Source organism: Lathyrus oleraceus, chromosome 6 (genome assembly GCF_024323335.1).
Source record: "Lathyrus oleraceus cultivar Zhongwan6 chromosome 6, CAAS_Psat_ZW6_1.0, whole genome shotgun sequence".
NCBI classification, from domain to species: domain Eukaryota; kingdom Viridiplantae; phylum Streptophyta; class Magnoliopsida; order Fabales; family Fabaceae; genus Lathyrus; species Lathyrus oleraceus.
Genome location: NC_066584.1, coordinates 371,427,552 through 371,442,324, shown reverse-complemented (window position 1 = coordinate 371,442,324; position 14,773 = coordinate 371,427,552). Strand labels below are relative to the sequence as shown.

The 14,773-nt window shown below is 35.1% G+C and overlaps 1 non-coding gene across 1 annotated transcript; it reads left to right on the top strand.

Annotated features, from left to right (window-relative positions):
* The first annotated feature begins 5,744 nt into the window (after positions 1–5,744).
* Positions 5,745–5,851, top strand: LOC127099225 (small nucleolar RNA R71). The gene has a single exon (XR_007793754.1). It is a non-coding gene; the product is annotated as a small nucleolar RNA R71 (small nucleolar RNA).
* Positions 5,852–14,773: the final 8,922 nt, after the last annotated feature.

Below are 14,773 nucleotides of genomic sequence, written 5' to 3'. Positions count from 1 at the left end.
CTTGAAGCTGGAGCCGTGTTGAGCTGCAAGAACTCTTCCATTCATCTTCTACATCATCAATCAACATCTGTTTCACCAATTGGAGGCTCAAGGCGCACGGATTCAACACTTACATCTTCAAGAGGTTGGATCTCGAACTCTCTAATTCTCCAAATTGCGATATGGCTTGTGTAGATCTTAGATCGTAGAGTATCATGCAACTTGTAGTTTTGAATTTCGTTGTGTATTAAAGAAGAAATTTGGATTTAAAGTTTGATGCTCCAACTTTCTTTTGATCGATTCGTGCTGGATACTTAGAATTAGGTTGAATCATGTGGATATTGTTGATGTGCTTGGTTAGACGATTCCATTGATATATAGTTTGCCAATTTTCGTGATGATTTGTGCTTGACGAATTTCTGGAGTGATGAACTCATATGAACAGGCTGAAAAACGTGTCTAAATGCTCGTTCGATCCATTTGCATGGCTTTCGCTTTCAAAAATTTGTTTACCGCCGCTTCTGACCAATCACGTGAGGCCACCACTTTTAATGAAAACGCGGCGTTTTGTCCTGGTCATGGATATTTACCAAATTGCCATTCGCGCCATATTATTCATTTTAAATCTTAAATAAATATTTCATTTCCTCATAAAACTTCAAAAAATCATAATTAAATCATGGATGATCCAATTTGAGTGAGGATTTTTGCATTCATCTCCAAATTTTCTCTAGTTTTTTTATGGTATGATAGTCAAAGTTGTGCCTGGCTGATTTTTTGACTTTGCCTAATGCCTTTAGTCATGTATGCTTCATGTGTATGTTTTACCATTTCCTTCATGAAATCTTGATGCCTTATCCAAAATGTGTTAAATTTTACATGCATGTTCTTGACTCTTTCCTGGTGATTTTGGTATATAGTTTGCTAATTTTGAGTCCCTGGTTAGAGAGATATGATGTGGTCAAGTTGAGTGTGACAATGTGTGTCACACTATGTTATGCCATGTTCTTGAATTTTGTTTCCATTCTTATTGAATGTCATTTGCCCTGGATTTTTGCATGTGATTACATCTGTATGTCTAGTTTAATCATGATTTTTTGTAGCATTTGTTGATCAATTTCCTATTTGATTGGTATTTTTGTTTGCTGTTTACCATTTTGTGAACTTTTCTTGAGTGATCAACTTACATGACTTGTAAAATTCTCATTCCTTATCATATGAAGATGAAATTTGGTGGATTGGTTCTTAACATGTTTAACTTCATCTTGGCTTTGGTCCCATTCATTTATCATTTGTTTCCCCTGTTTAGCATTCATTTGAAGTTGGCACATGATTTGTGGTCTTGTTTGAAGTTGTATTTGCATACCATGACTTCCTGATTTTAATTTCCTTACTTCCACTTGTCCAAATATCATGAAATTTGATATGCTGCTCATTCAATGTGTTCTGTTTAGGCTGGAAATTTTGTGGAATTTATTGAGCTGTTTTGGTATTGATTTGATTGTAATCATTCTGTTTGCTCATATGTGGTTCACACTTGCCTACTTTGGCCTAAATTGTGTATGAAATGGATTTGGTGCATAGTTTTGATGTGAGACCAATTAGATTATATTTTTGTTTGCTTAATCTTGGGTTTGATCAATTTTTACTTGCTGTTTTGAATTTTTCATCTCCTTTTGACCCTAGGCTTGTCCTAGTGGTCTTACTTCTCACCTTTGAGTTGTTTTTTCAGGTTAAGAAGCAAAATGCTTTGAAGAGATTAATTCAAGTTGATTTTGGTTTAGTTGTTTGTGATGAACTAACTTGGTTTATTTTGTAGGATGCTAACTCATTTGCTTTGAGTTTGTGCTTTGCACATGTGATTGATTGTATTGACTGTTGGTTCATAATTTGTCTGTTTTGACTTTGTGACTAGAATACTGATTATATTTGATTGATTTCAGGTACCATAGTCGCTTTAGTTCTTTGAGAACTAGCTATTGCTTTGCTTTGCTTAAGCATTGAGGTAGACTCTCTTGTCTCCATGTAGTCTGGATGACCTGGCCTGTTACTTGGCCAGACACCTGTCTGAAGTCCTCCTTAAGAGGCGATGTTTGTGCTTGTTTACTTTTGTCCCCAAGCAGGTAAAGACCTCTATGAGGCAATTGGCGGATAAAAGAGATATGCAATCTATCTCCCGCTATTCTGTTGAGTCGTCCCTCTGCTCACACCACTGTGTTGACGCATTGAGGACAGTAACCTAAGATCTTGTACAGTTGTACAGTTGAGTCCGTGTCTTGAGTGTAGAAGGGTTCCCACATTCTGAACCCACGCTCCTTTGTCTGAAGCTCTCCCTGGCCAGGGATAAGAGCTGTGAAGTTTCATCTTCACTCACCTTTCATCTGCTTCACCTTGGCTCTCGATGTCAAGGTTAAGAGCAAAACTCACCCTGTACAGTTGGCTTGCTCTTGCAGCCCCACCCTTGTTTGAGCCTCACTTGTGTGCATATAGTGTGTGCTGTTTGTGATTGTTTGCTATTGCTTGTGCTTTAGGATAGGCTTGCTTCCTGTGCAAGTTAGCTAGAAACCTTAACTTAGGGATGATTTTGCATGATAACATCTAGGCTCGAGTCGTAGTCTCCCTAGTTGTGTCTCCCTCTGTTATCTGGTTAGGCTAGTCCTGTATCCCTCCGTAGGGGAACTACGTCGCCCTGATCCTCATACCAGATGAGGTACGTAGGCAGGAGATGAGCAGATCTCTCCGGGCGCCTGTGTCTTTGCTTTGTGTTGCGTGTGTCAGGAGATGGATGTAAGCCCAGCGATTGGCATTCCGTATCCTCTTGTTGTGTGCTTGGAAGCTGATGTAAGTCCAGCGATTGGCATTCGGGTTCCAGTGTGGGTGTGTTTGGTTTGGAAGCTGATGTAAGTCCAGCGATTGGCATTCGGGTTCCATGTTTGCCCGTGTTTGTGTGGTTTTGTTTGTGTGCGTGAGCCGAGCTACGAATGCTCTGATTCTTCTTCGTCCAAGAAGATACGTATGCATAGGATGCGACATCCTAGCGAGCATGTGTCGTTCCCCAGTTCGAACTACTTTGACTCTGATGTCTATGCTTGATAGACTAAGTAGGCCCAGGATGCGATATCCTGCCGAGTCAGTCTTGTTTGTTTTCTTGTGTCTCTTTCAGCCTGTGTAGATGTTTTGAGCAGTGTTTTAGCAACCATTTTCCCTTCCTATTGTGCGTGGATCCCGTCGAGTACGACGGATGCGTAGGGGTGCTAATACCTTCCCTTCGCATAACCGACTCCCGATCCCATTCTCTTTGGTCGCGAGACCATGCTTTTTCCAGGTTTACTCTGAGCATTTCCTTTCCCTCTTTTGGGATAAATAACGCACGGTGGTGGCTCTGTTGTTCTTGTTCCCCGCCGGTTTTTCGCGTAATGAGACATTGGGGTGTATGGGTATTTGGAAAAATCCAGAATATCCATCCAGATAACAAAAGTAAGAGTGTCTGGCAAGACGCTCAAGCATTTGATCTATGAATGGAAGGGGGAAATGGTCTTTCCTAGTTGCCTTATTGAGCTTCCTATAATCTATGTACATACGCCATCCGCCTACTATATGTTTGGCTACGTGCTCGCCCTTCTCGTTCTGCACGACTGTGATGCCTCCCTTTTTGGGTACCACATGTACAGGACTTACCCTTTTACTATAAGATATTTTATAAATTATACCAGCTTCTAGCAGTTTAAGGACTTCCTTCTTTACCACCTCGCTCATTACAGGGTCGATTCTTCTCTGATGTTCTCTGGAAGGTTTTGAATCTTCCTCTAGCGAGATTCTGTGCATACACACGGATGGGCTTATACCTTTTAAATCAGAGATGTTGTACCCTAAGGCAGAGGGGTACCTTCTTAAAACGTTCAAGAGTCGGTTTGTCTTGTCTTGGTTTAAGGGCAATTCCTTAAGTTCTTGAGCTGGTTTGAGAATTTGGTGAAAGGTCTGGAGTAAGATCCAAACATTCGTTAGTGTGAGGTTCCGTTTCCTCTAGCTCGTCATCCTTTTCATTCGGGTTTGAAAATGGTTCAATCACAGGTTCTTCTTGATCAAATTCCCTTATGCATTCATCTATGATATCGATCGCGTAACATGCGTCTCCTATGATTGGTGCCATCAGGAACTTTGAAAGAATAAACTCTATCTTTTCATCCCCCACTTCGAAAGTTAATTTTCCTCTTTTAACATCTATTATAGCTCCGGATGTTGATAAAAATGGTCTACCTAAAAGGATAGGGATATCGTCGTCTTCCTTGATATCCATGACCACAAAGTCTGTTGGGATATAAAGTTGACCGATCCTAACTGGGATGTCTTCTAAAATTCCTACAGGGTACTTAACAAACCTATCGGCTAATTGAAGGGACATCTTAGTTGGTTGTAATTCTCCTAAGTTTAACCTTTTACACACAGCTAAGGGCATTAAACTCACACTAGCGCCTAAGTCTAGGAAAGCTTTGTCGATCACATGGCTCCCGAAAATGCAAGGTATAGAAAAACTACCAGGGTCTTTCTCCTTCTTAGCAAGTTTATTCTCGGAAATAAAGTTGCATTCCAAGGGTTTGGGATCATCAAGCCTACGCTTGTTGGTTAAGATGTATTTGAGAAATTTGGCGTAAGATGGAATTTGGGTGATGGCTTCAGTGAAAGGAATCTCTACATGAAGCTTATCTATTACTTTTATAAATTTTTGGTATTGGTTATTGATTTTGGTTTGTTTAAGTCATTGCGGATATGGGATTGGTGGTTTGTACGGGGGTGGTGGTTTGTGAGTTTTATCCTTGGCTTCTCCTTCTTGGTCGGCTTATTTTTCGGGTTCCACCGGTTCCTCTTCTTGGTTGGTAGGTATATTTTCTTTAGAAGTTTTGGACTCGCTCATTACTGGGTTATGAGGCCCTTCGTAAGCGGTCCCACTTCGTAACGAGATAGCGTTAGCTTGCCCTCGAGGGTTGGGTTGAAGTTGTCCATGGAATTGTCCTCCAGGTGTAGTTTGTGGGGCTTGGTTTTGTGCTACCTGTGAGATCTGGGTTTCAAGCATCTTGTTGTGAGTGATTATCTGATCAACCTTAGTTCCTAATTGCGTTATCAGTTCGTTTACGTGAATGTTCTGGTTTAGGAATTCTTTATTTTGTTGAGTCTGGCCTGATATAAAGCTCTCCATGATTTTCTCAAGGTTAGACTTCTGAGGCACAACTTGCATAGGTTGATTTGGTTTTTGGGCTTGATAACCTTGTGGTCTTTGAGGTGCATAATTTTGGATAGGGTTCTGGTTTTTATAGGAAAAATTCAGATGATTCTTCCATCCAGGGTTGTAAGTGTTTGAAAATGGGTTACCTTGGGCGTAATTCACTTGGTCGGTGTTCAGGTTGTTCAAAAGGTTACACTCTGCCGATTCGTGTCCTTTAGATCCACAAAGTTCGCACTCTGTGTGGACTACCGTTGTGGTGTTAGTGTTTGTAGACATATGTTCGATCTTAAGGGCTAAAGCTTCCATTTTCTCCTGCATCATGTCCAGAGAGCTTATCTCATGTATTCCACCTTGGGTCTCCTTTTTCTCTATTGATGCTCGTTCAGTTCCCCATTGGTAATGGTTTTGGGCCATATCCTCAATTAGGTCACAAGCTTCAGGGTAAGGTTTGTTCATCAACGCGCCACTAGTGGCAGCGTCGATGCTCATCTTTGTGTTATAATGGAGTCCATTATAGAAGGTATGAACGATCAACCATTGTTCTAGGCCATGGTGTGGACAGACTCTTAACAACTCTCTATATCTCTCCCAAGCTTCAAAGAGTGATTCTCCTTGGTTTTGAGTAAATCTACCTATTTGGTTTCGAAGAACAACAGTCTTACTAGGGGGAAAATATCTAGCAAGGAATACTCTCCTAAGGTCTTCCCAGGTAGTTATTAAATTAGCTGGAAGTGAATCTAACCATGAACGTGCTCTATCCTTGAGGGAGAAAGGAAATAATCTCAAACGGATCGCATCAGGTGAAGCACCGTTGGATTTAAAGGTGTCGGTCAGTTGGATAAAGACTTTTAAATGTTGATTTGGGTTCTCAGTAGCGAGACCCGCAAATTGGTTATGTTGCACTAATTGCAACAAAGATGGTTTTAGTTCGAAATTGTTGGCAGGAATGAGGGATTTTACTATACTAGAACTAGGTTCCTCGTCAGAGGGTTGGGCAAATTCCTTAAGAGGTCTCCGGTCGCGATTCTCGGCCATAACTTTCTTAACTCGGATGAGTAAGAGGCGTGTACGAGCGTAACATTTGGGTTCCGCTAAAGGATCTACTAAATTTCTGGTACTACGGGTTCTTCACATTTACCGGCTAATAATGCCTTAGTCTAGACGGTGTAACAACAGGGTACGAAATTTGACGAAGTTGGTCCCCGGCAACGGCGCCAAAAACTTGATCGCTGTATTCGCAAGTGCACGAATCGCGTCAGAGTAATATAAAAGAATATCGATCCCACATAGACCAAATCGTCAATCTATCAATTACTATCGTTACGATGTTTATCTAAGGCGGTATAAAAGAGATATTGATGTTGCAAAATAACAGTAAATAAAGAAAATAAATACAGTGCAGGTAAACACAGGTTTGAATGTATATCACGTCAGTTAAGTGATGTTTCGATTGTCTAAATAGAACTACTTATGGGGAAAACATTTCTACTCTTGAAAAGAATCCATTTGACGGCAACTGTCGCTTTCGCGTATTCAGAACTGAGTTTACCCTTAAATTAAGGTCTTTTATTGTCACTTATAAAAGGTGCGCATAACGCTAAAGCAGTAACATTATTTTTAAGAAATAAGACTCGTAAACTTAGTTGAAAAGTGATTTTGATTTGGAAAGTTTTACCCAAGGAGTTTCCTGATTTTAAATCTATCAACGCGTCCGAAAACAGTTTCAAAAATCATTTTTCCTTAAAGTGATAAAAATTCCTAGTTAACTAAGCCAGGGTACTTTCGCACTCCTTGAATAGTTAAAACCAACCAAGTTTGTTTCAAAAAACTCAAGTTAAAAATCAAAACAACCCTTAAAGCATTTCTACAGATTCAATATGTGAAACATCTCTTTAACCGCGATCCTTACATTCTAACCTTTGAATGATTTAGCCAGACATGGTAATACAAACAAACACAACGATATTAATCATGATGAAAAGTCAGTTTTAGAATGTAAGGCGTAAAGAACGAGTAAAGCGTGGACAAAAATTAAATAAAGTAAAGCGTGGACAGAAATTAAATAAAGTAAAGCGTGGACAGAAATTAAATAAAGTAAAGCGTGGACAGAAATTAAATAAAGTAAAGCGTGGACAGAAACTAAATAAGTAAAGCGTGGACAAAAATTAAATAAAGTAAAGACAATGACAAGTAAAATAAATAAAAGCGATAAAATAAGAACCTGCTCCAAACGGAGGCTTTAAATCTGGTACAAGGAAAATAAACCTTCGATTCTGAAGACAAAGACGATAGCAAAACCGAAGTGCTCAAACTTAATCTCACTAAGGTGCGATAACCCCCCGATGTGACGGATTACCGCTTTACAGATGATAAATATAGTCTTAGTGTTGTAAACTAAGTTGGATGATTTGGAAATGAAATGGAACGACCTATTTATAGAGGAATTCAACAGCTTGTAAAGACCATGATGCCCTTCAACTTCTCCTTAGTGGGAACGTGTTTTGCAAAGGTGGCGCCCGCCACCCCTTCATGGCGCCCGCCATGTGTGGAAATGGGCAAGTTCATGGGAACGTGGCGGTTACCTCCTGGTTGAGGGCTGATGAGTCATGGCTTCTCCTATAGCGGCCGCCATGTGCAATGCCATGTGTACAATATTTGCCGAAAAACCCTAATTTTTGGTCTTTTTGCTTCGTTTCTTCTAAAAGGGTTCCAAAAGAGCTAAATATCTAAAAACAACATAAAAGAGAGCATAACACAAGCAAAATGATAATAAAGTCCTAATAAACATGTGAAATCCGAGTCAAAAACACGGTGTGATTCAGTGTGATCAATTGCTCTTTTGGATTTGTATGTATTGTTATGGAGGTTTATGGGGGTTGAATAGTTCGAGATGATTATGTTGAGAGATTAATGGTGGTGAGTTTTACAGGTTGTTTTGGTGGTATGTGGTGAATGACTTTTTGATTTATGAAGATGATGAATAGTGATGTTTAATGTGATTTTTACATGGAAGAGGGAGGTTTTTTTTGTAAAATTGGTATGAGATGGTGTACATGTGTTTCACGTGTAATTTGTGTGTGTGAATAAGATTAGAATTAGTTATTGATGAGTGTGATTATGTAAGTGTGACTGTGTAGGGATTGATGATTGGAAGTGACCTCTTAGGTTAGAAAAATGTTACTCCATTTAGAGTGGAATGTTAGGTCAATTCTAAAAGGAATGAAAATTAAACATTGATTAACATAATTAAAAAGCCAAATCAAATACAATTTGACATTAATTTTTTTTGTCATATTTTACCAATCCTATTTAAAATCTTCCTAAAATGCTTTCCTTGTTCCCTAAGAATGGAAAGTGCTAAAAATAAACGAAAAAAGTGAAATCTTTTTTGTAATTTTTTATTACTTATTTTGATAAAAATGCATGAAATAAATTTAAAATGGTTATTTAAAAAATGCCTAAAATAGAAAAACAAAAATTAAATTTAAATTGTAAAAAAAAATAGGATTTTGTAATTTTTGAATAAAATACAATGAAAATAAAGATAGAAACAAATATAAGGGAAAAAAGCCCCAAGTGGGAAAAGAGAGACTTGAACCAAAAACCTTGTGTTTGTAACTCCTTTAATCCCACTTCTCTACCAAACATACTATCTCTTATATTCAAGATCAAATACCACTCAAACCCTTTTAATAGCAAAGATGTGAACAAAATTTAAGATACTTCACCCATTACAACAATTATACATACTAACACACATGACATTGGGATCACCGGAAAGTAAAGAAATTTTAAAAAAGATTGTACCTTTTTGACACCACTAAAACTTGTCCTTCTCGTGGTAAAAGATGAAACAAGTTCCAATATCAACACAAACATAAACATAATGTAATCACAAATGAATGATGGGTCAAAAAATGAAGTGTTCTAATGTTAAAAAGATGAAACAAATTTCAATGTCAGCACAAACATAAACATAATGTCATCACAAATGAATGACATGTCAAAAAGAATGAAGTGTTCTAATGTTGAAGAAGAAGATTAAAAAATAAAGGGTTTGACTTTTTCTTGGTCGAATATAAAGAAGAAATGTGGCCTTTCATAAATTAGGGATTCAAATTTAAATATGGTTAATTAGTAATTTAAATTTAAATGGTTTAAATTACTATGTTTTATTTTCATGCAATTCATTAATCAATATCCACAATTTAAATTAATATATTTTATTTTCATGCAATTAATTAATCAATATCCATGTGGTTTAAAATTAAATGGAAAATTTTAAAATATTACATGTTATTGGCGTATCATTATTTTTTATGACTAAATTTAAAAAAATCGATAAAAATGCATAATATTTATAGAAAATCCAATAGTAAATTAAAATATGTTGTAAAAACTCATATGCCTAAAGGAAAAAACTAGTTATAAAAATCCAATATATTCTAGCAAACCTCTAAACTAAAACGTTGTTTTCGTAAAATTTCTAAAATATATAATTTTAGTTGTAAAAGAATTAAAAAATTTGATTAGAGGTATTATGGTCAATTTGTTAGATTTGTGGGGGTGTTAATTCACTTATATGGGTGTCGGATAGATTACCCTTTCTGTTGGCTAGTATCTCTTTAACTGGACTTTCCTTTGTATTAGTACCCTTCATTTTTGAGAATTTATTATGCCACCTTCAATTTACCCCCACACGACGACTGTTATTATTCTTATGCCTTTATTATTTTTATGTTTTTATTAAATATTTTTGGAATTTTAAAAGTATTGTAAAACATTGAAATTTTAAGGGAATATTAGATTTTTTTGTTTTATATGAAAAATATCAGATATTGTAAAACAATACCGGTTCTTTTGAGACTTTGTAAAGAAGTATTGGAAATTTTGAGACTTTTTAAAGAAGTATTGGAAATTTCAAAAATTTCTAGTAAAAGCGTATTGATTTATAGTAAATATTTGAAAAAATATTAATTTTTTTGATATGTTTTATAGTTTTTTTATTTTTGAAAAATGTCAGTAATTCATATTTGATAAGTAAAAAAAACAATTTTAATATTATCAGATTTTTCAAAATATTTTGTAGTTTTTTGGTATTTTTTGAAAAATTCAATAAACAAATTTTTTGAAAAATCTGATAAATTACAAAACATTTTGAAAAATTCAAAAATGTTAAAAAGTTGACTATCGAATATGAATTATCGATTTTTCAAAAATCAATAAAATGATCAAAGATATCAGATTTATCAAAAAATTCGATGTTAAATTCATTTTTTTAACGGTAAAAATACATACTGAACTTTAAAATACGCTATCGAATTTTTTAATTTATTCTATCGGAATTTTCATTCAGATTTATTATAAAAATCCCCGCCTAACAACCAACCCCACACCATTTCCAAACCCAAGAACAATGTCAACCCACCCAAAACCAACGACCAACCTCACACCGTCACCATACCATATACACCCAACCACCAAACACCCAACCTCAAAACCAATTCATGCCACACACCCAAACACAAAACCAAGAACCAAACCCATACCACCACCAACAAAACGCATCCACCACATATGTCTATAGCCCCAATAATTCATACGATTCCACCTCATCCCATCATATTCCCCCATCGATGAACATCCAAACATCCAACCGCCACAACACCCAACCATTGTTTGACTTTCTTACACCACTGAAACCATTGTTTCATTTCCAAAATGATTAAATGTCTTAATTCGGGCAACCATACCGTTCACAAATAAACCAACCACAACGACCAAACTATGACAATATGGGTACCGAACTCAATTACGACAGTGCAGTTGACGATAATCCCTCAACTATTGGGGAGAAATGATGAGAAAATTGACAAATACCGCTGGATATTCACACCAACCACCATTGCATCATGTCAATACTCAAAGACCACAAACACCTCAGGGAAATCGTGGGAGATCTCGAAGGCAGGCTAACGCGCTAGGATGTGAAACATGGGGACGTTTCGATCGGACGAATCATTGATTTTCTTGTCAATTGTTGAGTATTTTAACTTTATAACATAATATTATTAATTATTTTCCGTTTCGTTTTTATTTTAATTTTATATAATTATAACTTATTTTAAAAAAAAAAATATAAACATAAAATAAAAGTGTAGTTATTCTTTTAGAGCAAAATATGATTATTTCACCTCTTCAATAATAAATAAGAAAACACAAAGTTAAAAGAAACTAAACTAGTGTAGTAAACTGGTGTATAATATTATTTTCTAATAGTTTTTTTTTTATGGAAAGATTTTAAAGAAAAAGATAGAATTCATTTTCACAAAAAGAAAAAGAATTAAACTGATCAAGTTTACATGCAAAAGATAATAGTAAGAGATTATGACGTGTCTAGTTTACATGCAAAAGAATTATCAATTGAAATTTGATTAACTAAAAACAAAAACTTAATTAACTATTACACTAAATGCAAAAGTTAGGGAGAAATATTTCAACCATCAATTAATCATCTAGGTTTTTTGTCTTCTAAAAGTTAAAGTTGCTTTTGTACATGGATTTCTATACCATCAAAAATGACAAGTAGTTTTTAAAGTTTATTTGCGAGAAACACTGAACAAGATAAGTAGGCCCCATCCCATTTTTTACCCTTTGAAAACATCTCTGTTGCTTGATTTGGACAACATATCAGGTAAGAGCAAGCTGTTTTTGGTAATTTCTGTCTTTTGCGGTGATTCATGTTTTATTTTATATGTTGTTGTTTTGTTATCACTTTCGTTCGTCTCCAACTTGTCTCTGTTTTTACCTATTATTGTCTAAGTCGGCAAGATGTCTCTGTTCATGCAAATTTTTTGAACAGCATAAAGTGGATTCGGATTGTGTATGTGTATCTTTAAAGTCATCTGAATAGTATTAGTAATCAAGTCACTTAACTCAAGGCTTGTCATTGAATTTAAAGTTTCTTATAAAATTACTGTCTGGGCCGGCAAGATGTGTTTGTTCATGCAAAAAATTTATAATATGAATATAGGCAAAAAGTCTCTGATCCGGTGTGAACATGTAGAAACTAATATCAGATTTGGATATTTTGGTGAGATGAGATGGCGAGCTCCGATAACTAGTTGGTTCTTGATGTTTTGGACGGCGTTAGGATGGTATTTGCAAATATTTTAACGTTCTAGTTAGTATCTAATGAGACAGAAGATTATATTTTAGAAGAGTGTGTACTTTTGTGACATTTTACTACTCTTTTATATGAGGTTTCTAGAAGGGTCCATAATTTTCCATAGCAAGATCACACTCTAAATAGACAAGTGTCAGAGTATAGTTTGTTATGTTATCTGACGTTTTTTCTTCAATCAATAGTTTGAATCAAGTATTTTTTTAGGGCACGTTCATATTTTTTCTTGAGGTTCTAGAACCTTCCTTGAGTCTGTAGATGTAGGGCATTTTAATCCCATATCATTGGCCTGACATCATAACAATAGTTTCATTTGAACGGTCTCTTGGTTTTACCAGCTCGTTATCAGATAAAACATTACTTAGCTACAAATGTTATTGGACCATAAGTTCATTCTCGACCCGGTCAGGAATAATTTTCCCCTATGACCGGTCCGACTAAATCGCATAGGGGCGTAATTGTGGTTTTGGTTCTCCATGGTAGCAATATTAATTGATGATTTATCCATCATTAACCTGTCCCAAATGACGATAGTATTTATGTTTTTAGGATTCAATTTCATTGTTTTAAAGTATTTTTACTACTAATGCATTTTGGTTTTGTAGTTTTTAAATAAAGATTTTGAGGATTCGAAAAAAAGACCAAACCAAGGATAAATCATCCTAACTAGACATACATAGTATTTCTTTGAATGTTATGATGACAAAGCAAAGATGATACTAGCACACGAAGAACGAGAAAAAAATATAGTAATCACAAAATAGTGATGTACAATTCAGTTTTATATTTGTGCAATATTTTGATCATATATGGAGTTTGATAACTCCAATTAAGGTGAAATCACTGAAAAAAGAAAGCTAACTTCAAGGTCTACAACTCTCATGAAGAAGTCAAAATCTAATTTAGAATGTAAAAGGATGAAAATAACGAGTAAAAAACTTACACTATTGCAAAAGACACTTAATAGTGGAGCTATGAGATCCCATAGTAGGTTATTTACTTTCAAAAGAAAATAGTGGCACTTAATAGTCAATAGCGACACAATTCAAACATCATGCTAGAATTGAAAATAAGAATAAACCTCCAATAATGATGCAATTAAGTAAAGGCGTGGTGTGATTTATTGTTTTAAAAAAAACTATAATCTAAAAAATGTGTTTAGTCATTAGAGTTCTGATTTTAAGAGAGTCTAAGACATATTTTTGTTTCAAGGATATGGAAAAGTGAAGGGTATCATTAGGAAATCATCCATAACTATTGTAAGTATTTTTTTTTTTTTTTTACATTTCTATTGTAAAAGTCGTGAATCCCTTAAAGATGAGTGACTAGTGCTCTTCGATTAGGTTCCCTTGAGATGATTGTGCCCTTAATATGTGATCAATGTAATTCTTCATGATTGGTTTTGTAATGAATATTTGTTTTATAATTATATAACTTTATTTGAATTAAATTTTTTTCTTATCTACAAATTGATTTAGATGGAAATTAAGACCTAACGCGGAGATTTGAACATCTGATTAAAAAAGTTATGGTATTGTAAAGATTGCTCGAGTCTCAAAAGGAATAGTCTCGGCCATTATGTTGTTTTATGTGATTGGATGCATTAGGTAACACAATACATATATATATATATATATATATATATAATTATATATATATATATATATATATTATATATATATATATATATATATATATATATATATATATATATATATATATACAAAATGTATTTTGGTGTATAGGCAACATGTGGAACACGATGTTCCAGTATGTGTTACAACATCTGGTCTCAATCCGTTAGCTAGATTTCACGAGGAAATTTGAGCGCGATTGTGTTTTTCTAAGAAGATATGTTCAGTCCAAGATGTTGTTAATTAATTGTAAGCAAGGTGTTCAACACATGTTGTATGACATCTAGGCGTAAGGATTGTGTTTTAATTATCTTCAGAATTTCTTCAGATTTGTTGTAGTGTTACTTTCTTCAAAAGATGCAAAAGTTTGTCTTTGGAAAAGTTTGTATTGTTAATCCAAATCAAGTTGAAAAAGATTTTATTAAACCATGAATCTGGATGATATGGTTTAATTAAAAGATTTGAATTTTATTCTATCAAAGAAGATTTAATTGATTTGGTTCGAAGGAAGATTTGGTTCATATTTAATCAAAGATTTACTCTACAAAGAAGATTTATATGAAGAAAATTATTTTGAATGTTCTGGTGCAGCATGTGGAACACGATGTTCCAACATGCCTGTGGCAACATCTGGTCTCTGTCAACAGACATATGTTATTGCAGTTTTGGTGAATAAGTTACACATATGTGGAACACAGTGTTTCAACATGTGTGCAACATTTAGCTCTGGTTTCATTAGGCCTATGTTGTTGCGTT